Genomic DNA, 6,473 nt, shown 5'->3' on the forward strand with positions numbered 1-6,473 from the left:
ACCCAGCGAAATCGGAGGGGATGAGGTGTGGAGGTGCGTGGGTCTGGCTGGTGGCGGGGGAAAGGGGCTTTTGTTCCAAACCTAAGGGAGATTAGCTCTCCATCACCCTGAAACCCATCTTCTGGCGAACCCCGGGAGACCCAGATGCCTGCGGGGAGAGGCGGGACTCTTGCAGAGGTGCGCCCAGCAATCAGTGTTTGCTGCGCTGGAGTGCGGAACGAGGGGACTTAGATACATGGAAGGCAGAAGGACCAGACTCACAGCCATCGAGGCTCGCCGCACCATGGCCTGTTGGCGCCCTGAGACCCCGCCCCGCCCTGGGACCCGCCCCGCATGTTTTGAAGACCTGCCCCGCAAGTCTTGCAGGCACACCTGCACCCCAAGCAACGGCTTATGCATGTGGGTGGCCTGCCCTCTGGCAGCGGACCAGATGATCTGCTGTTCTAGTCGGACTGCTCCAGGGCCACTCAGACAGGAGGAAGAAACTACAGTTTTTGCTGTAATCCTTGCTGAGTGCCTAAGGCAGTAGCTGATCTACACCCCATTGGAGACCCAGAAACGAGGGCATCTAGTGGTCTGTGGGAGATGACACCAGATTTCAACCACGTGCATAAGGGACACATTCAACGGGAATATTCAGTGAGCGCCAAAGCTTTGCTGCACCAAGACCCGGCCCATAAACGTGTCTCCTGCACAGCAACTCTTCCTTTATAGACAAAGAGAGCCCCCCCAGTGACACCAACAACAATCAAGACTTAACTATACAAAGGAGGACCAAGATGGAGGCATAGGGCGGAAGCCTGATTGTTGCCTACCACAACAACTTTGAGACTACGACAAGAGAGCAGAGCAGACACCATCCAAGACCACCATAGGGCTGGCTGAGTAGATGCTCTACAACTAGAATAAAAGAGGGGTATGTGGGATGATGCTGATGCCGGTGACCCAAAGACCACACTTTAAGAACTACGGCTCAGGCGACACAAAAGAACTATGGCTCAGGCGATACAACAGCGGCCTGGAACGTGCTCGGCGCAGTTCCCCCGGCGGTCTCCGGCTGAGGGGACGGCTCCACTGGCAGCCAAGCACGGACAGACGAGCCCCTATGAGACATGGGGTGGGAGACTCCGCGCTTGCTGACCTCTGAGTCCGTCAAGAATCTCAACGCCCCGGAAGCGGCCAGGTGCGCATGCTCGGCGACCGGCCACCTATGCAGACCCAAGGGCCGACGCAGCGACGCCAGACTGGCCCACCGCCATGCACCGGGTGCACCGGAACTTCGCCGAGCCGCCGCCCGACGAGTTCTGCAGCAGCCATACTGGAGCTCTGGAAGGATGGCCAGGGGAATTGCTGAGGGGGGATTGACAGGCAGGAATTGGGATCGGGAAGACGGGGCCCCGCTGAGACCCGGGTGCGGGCGGGGTTGCGCGCCTCTGGACTCGGGTGTGGTCACACGCCTCTGGGTATAAGTGAGGCCTCACGTCCCTGGGTCTAGGTGAGGCCACATGCCCCTGGGTCCAGGTGAGGCCAGACTCCGGGTCCGGGTGAGGCCAAGTGCCCCTGGACCCGGATGACGCTGGACCCCATGCCCGGGCGAGGCCAAGCGCCCCTGGATCTGGGAGAGCCCACACACCCCTGGGTCCAGGCGAGACCATGTGTCCCTGGATCCGGGTGAGGCTGCGTGCACCTAGGCCCGGGTGAGCCCAAGTGGCCCTGGGTCTGGGAGAGGCCAAGCATCCCTGGGTCCGGGTGAGACCATGTGTCCCAGGATCCGGGTGAGGCCTCGTGCACCTAGGCCCGGGTGAGCCCAAGTGGCCCTGGGTCTGGGAGAGGCCAAGCGTCCCTGGGTCCGGGTGAGACCATGTGTCCCTGGATCGGGGTGAGGCCTCGTGCACCTAGGCCCGGGTGAGCCCAAGTGGCCCTGGGTCTGGGAGAGGCCAAGCGTCCCTGGGTCCGGGTGAGACCATGTGTCCCTGGATCCGGGTGAGGCCTCGTGCACCTAGGCCCGGGTGAGCCCAAGTGGCCCTGGGTCTGGGAGTGGCCAAACGTTCCTGGGTCTGGGTGTGACCATGTGTCCCTGGATCCGAGTGAGGCCTCGTGAACCTAGGCCCGGGTGAGGCCACGTGCCCCTGGGTCTGGGAGAGGCCAAGTGTCCTTGGGTACGGGTGAAGCCAGATCCTGGGTCCGGGTGAGGCCGTGCGCCCCTGGATCCATCCGGGTGAGGCTGGGTCCCAGGCCCGGGTGAGACCACGCGCCCCTTGGATATGGGTGAGGCCACGTGCCCCTTAGTCCAGGTGACGCCGTGCCCCTGGGATCGGCCGAGACCAAACCAGAGGGAGTCAGACCTCCATTACCACCATTTGTCCACCATGCAGAGCTGAGGGGTCAGTGCTGACATGTACACATAAGGAACTACTGGACATCGAAATTGGGTCTCAAAAGAACTGTTGGTCCAGGGGGAAGCTCGCTACAGATTGATTCATTTGCCTGTCAGCATAAATATTATTGCTCGTCTCACATTCAGTTCTTATTAGTATATATCTAGTGACATTTGATCTCGTTCATCTAGAGGAAATGATGAACAACATAGACTGAGGAAGAAGAACAGAACCAGAAGCAAGGAGGCATTGATCGGACTATCGGGCCTCAGAGGGAGGATACGGGAGGGTAGGGGGAGGGTGGGGGGGAGGGGGAGAGTTCAACCAAAGGACCTGTATGCATGCATATAAGCCTATCCAACGGTTAAGTTCAACAGGGGATTGGGGCATGCGTGGGGAGAGGGGTGGGATGGGAATGGGGGGATGAGGACAAATATGTGACACCTTAATCAATAAAGAAATTAAAAAAAAAAAGAAAAAAAAAAAAAGAGCGTGAACACAAAAATAAAAAATTTTGGTGTTTGAAACCTTGATCCAATACTTACCAAGAAGGCAAGTTAACCTATACTAGTATATGTCTAGGATTCCTTACCTTTAAAATAAGGAAATATAGTAATAACTGCCTCCTAACATTAATATGTTTTTTGTACAAAACCATTCCTGTCAAGTATTCAGAACAGTATCTGGTACATATGTCTTTTATTAGGAACTAGTAGCTCTGCACACAAATCCATGCACCAGTAGCTCTCTGTAGGGCCTGGCCGCTCGGTGCCCTCTGCCCAGAGGCTCTCTGCGGCCCAGAGTCCCATCCATGGCCGGGTGCAGAACACTTCCTTCATTGCCAGGACAGCAATGCAAGCGTTCCGCACCCTGGCCTGGCCAGAGGCCCATCCACGGCCGGGCAAGGAATGTTTGCCTCATAGCCGCAGCAACGAAGCAAGCATTCTGCCAGGCCGCTGATGCTGCCTGCTCTCAGTGGCCGCCCCCCTCAGGACTGGAGGACTCCAGCGGGCCTGAGAAGACTGAGCACCTCCATCTTGTGGCTATGGGCACTGCCATCTTTGTGACAGAGTGACAGTTAATTTGCATATTAGCCTTTTATTAGATATGATAGTATCTATTAACTTCATGGTATGGAAGATGAGAAAAATAGCCCACATTTCTCCCAAAGTACCTACCCCCAATTCCTGAATTTTGTTAGGAACAAACTTTGATAATATAAAAATGATTATATAATATTATAAATATTTTAGCACCCCACAATTGTTTTATTTTATTTTATTCTAGAAGTGAAAAGGGCCCTAACCAGTTTGGCTCAGTGGATAGAGCATCTGCCTGCGGACTCAAGGGTCCCAGGTTTGATTCTGGTCGGGGGCATGTACCTTGGTTGCGGGCACATCCCCAGTAGGGGGTGTGCAGGAGGCAGCTGGTTGATGTTTCTCTCTCATCGATGTTTCTAACTCTCTCCCTCTCCCTTCCTCTCTGTAAAAAAAAATCAATAAAGTATATTTAAAAAATAAAATAAAATAAAAGTGAAAAGGATTTAGTGTATGATACCAGTCCTTTTATCTTGGCTTCTCCATTCCTCAGTTAATTTGGATTAATCCCTTCATTGACTAGATTTCATCAAGTAGAATGTGTTTGATACCTGCTTTTTAAAAAAAAAAAAAAACCTCATGAGTACTAAATTTTCTAGTTTTTATGTATTTGAGAATGGCTTCTGCTTTCTAATGCAGTGCCACTAACCACATGTGGTTACTGAGCATTTGAAATGTGACTAATCCCCAAATATATGTGCTATATATGCAAAATATACAGCAGATTTAGTAGGAAATATTTCAGTAATAATCTTTATCTTGAGTTCATATTGAAATGACATTTTTCAAATTATTGGATTATATAAAATATATCAATTTCCCCTGTTACTTTTAATATTTTAATGTAGCTATTAGAATGTTTAAAACCACATATATGACTTACTTTGCATTTGTTGAAGGGGATGGAAGGATTGAGCAAAAAATAAAAAAAAAATAGAGAACTCGTGGGCATGGATAATAGTGTGGTGATTGTAGGTATAGGGGGTGGGTGTAGGTTGAAGAGGGCATAAACAGTGATGGAAAAAAATAAAATACATTTTAAAATAAAACATAAAAAGTACTGCTTCAGAACTTCATATTCTCTGATATACTGAAACTTTTATGAGTGACTTGATAATACCTGGATTTCTTAAAATGATTTCTCCTTTACTGTTTACATTCTATAACTTCACTCATATTGTGTTGATATAGAAATACTAGAGGCCCAGTGCATGAAATTCATGCATGGGTAGGGTCCCTAGGCCTGGCTGGCGATCAGGACCCATCAGAGCCTTCCAGCTGCTGGCCAAGGCCTTCCTTCTGCAGCTGCTGGCCTCAGACCCAGGCGTTCCTTCATTCCACACAGCCCCCTGGTGGTCAGCGCATGACATAACAGGTAATTGAACTCCTGGTCTTCCTGTCGAAGTCCCAAGGAGACACTATACAAATTAGCCTTTTATATATATAGATATCAATTTTCTTTATAAATGGTGTGTGCTAGAATTTAGTAATGATGTCAATTTTTAACCCCTCTCATACATAATCCTTTTTTTAAGTGCTAACATCAATAATAACTTTATTTATTTATTTAAATAAATCTTTATTGTTCAGATTATTACAATTATTTCTCCTTTTTTCCCCCCATATCTCCCCACCACCCGGTAACCACCCCCCCTCTGTCCTTACCTCCCCCCCCCAGTTGTCCTTATCCATAGGTGTATGATTTTTGTCCAGTCTCTTCCTGTACCCCCCCACACAGACACCCCTTTACCCCTGAGAATTATCAATCCACTCCCATTCTATGCTTCTGATTCTATTATGTTCACCAGTTTATTCTGTTCCTCAGATTTTTAATTCACTTGATTTTTAGGATCACTTGTTGATAGATATGTATTTGTTGTTCATAATTTTATATTTACTTTTTTCTTCTTTTTCCTCTTTTTAAAGAATACCTTTCAGCATTTCATATAATACTGATTTGGTGGTGATGAACTCCTTTAGCTTTTTCCTATCTGTGAAGCTCTTTATCTGTCCTTCAATTCTGAATGATAACTTTGCTGGGTAGAGTAGTCTTGGTTGTAGGTTCTTGCTATTCATCACTTTGAATATTTCTTGCCATTCCCATCTGGCCTGCATAGTTTCTGTTGAGAAGTCAGCTGACAGTCGTATGGGTGCTCGCTTGTAGGTAACTAACTGTTTTTCTCTTGCTGCTTGTAAGATTCTCTCTTTGTCTTTTGCCCTTGGCATTTTAATTATGATGTGTCTTGGTGTGGTCCTCTTTGGATTCCTCTTGTTTGGGGTTGTGTGCGCTTCCTGAACTTGTAAGTCTATTTCTTTCACCAGGTGGGGGAAGTTTTCTGTCATTATTTCCTCAAATAGGTTTTCAGTATCTTGCTCTCTCTCTTCTTCTGGCACCCCAAAAATTCGGATATTGGTACGCTTAAAGCCATCCCAGAGGCTCCTTATGTTATCCTCACACTTTTGGATTCTTCTTTCTTTCCGCCTCTCTGGTTGGGTGTTTTTTTCTTCCTCATATTCCAGATCTTTGGTTTGACTCTTCGGGTAGGGTGGTCTACAGTTGAGTGTCTGTATATTCTTTATTTCAGACAGTGTATGCATAATTTCTGACTGGTCCTTTTCCATTTTTTTGGTATTCTCATTAAGGTCCTTGAAGGTCTCTTCAAGTTTCTCAGCGGTTTGTAGAAGATTCTTGAGTAACCTTATAAATGTGGTTCTGAACACTGTGTCGTCCATTAGTTTGCTTTCCTCCATCTCTCCTACTCGTGACATACTTTGGTGTCTCCGCATTTTGGCTGCCTCCCTGTGTTGATGGAGTGGCTTTGTGTGGTTGGTGACCTATAGGGGCCAGTAGCTCAGCTTCCCCAATCACTCTAGGTGGTTGCTCTTGGTACACCCCTTTGTGGGCTGAGTGGAAAGTCTTGGTGTAATTAAAAGCCTTGATTGCTGTTGGTACACTGGGAGGAATTGACCTCCAGGCCAATTGGCTTTGAGGACCTGC

Source organism: Eptesicus fuscus, chromosome 1, assembly GCF_027574615.1.
Source record: "Eptesicus fuscus isolate TK198812 chromosome 1, DD_ASM_mEF_20220401, whole genome shotgun sequence".
Taxonomy (NCBI): Eukaryota; Metazoa; Chordata; class Mammalia; order Chiroptera; family Vespertilionidae; genus Eptesicus; species Eptesicus fuscus.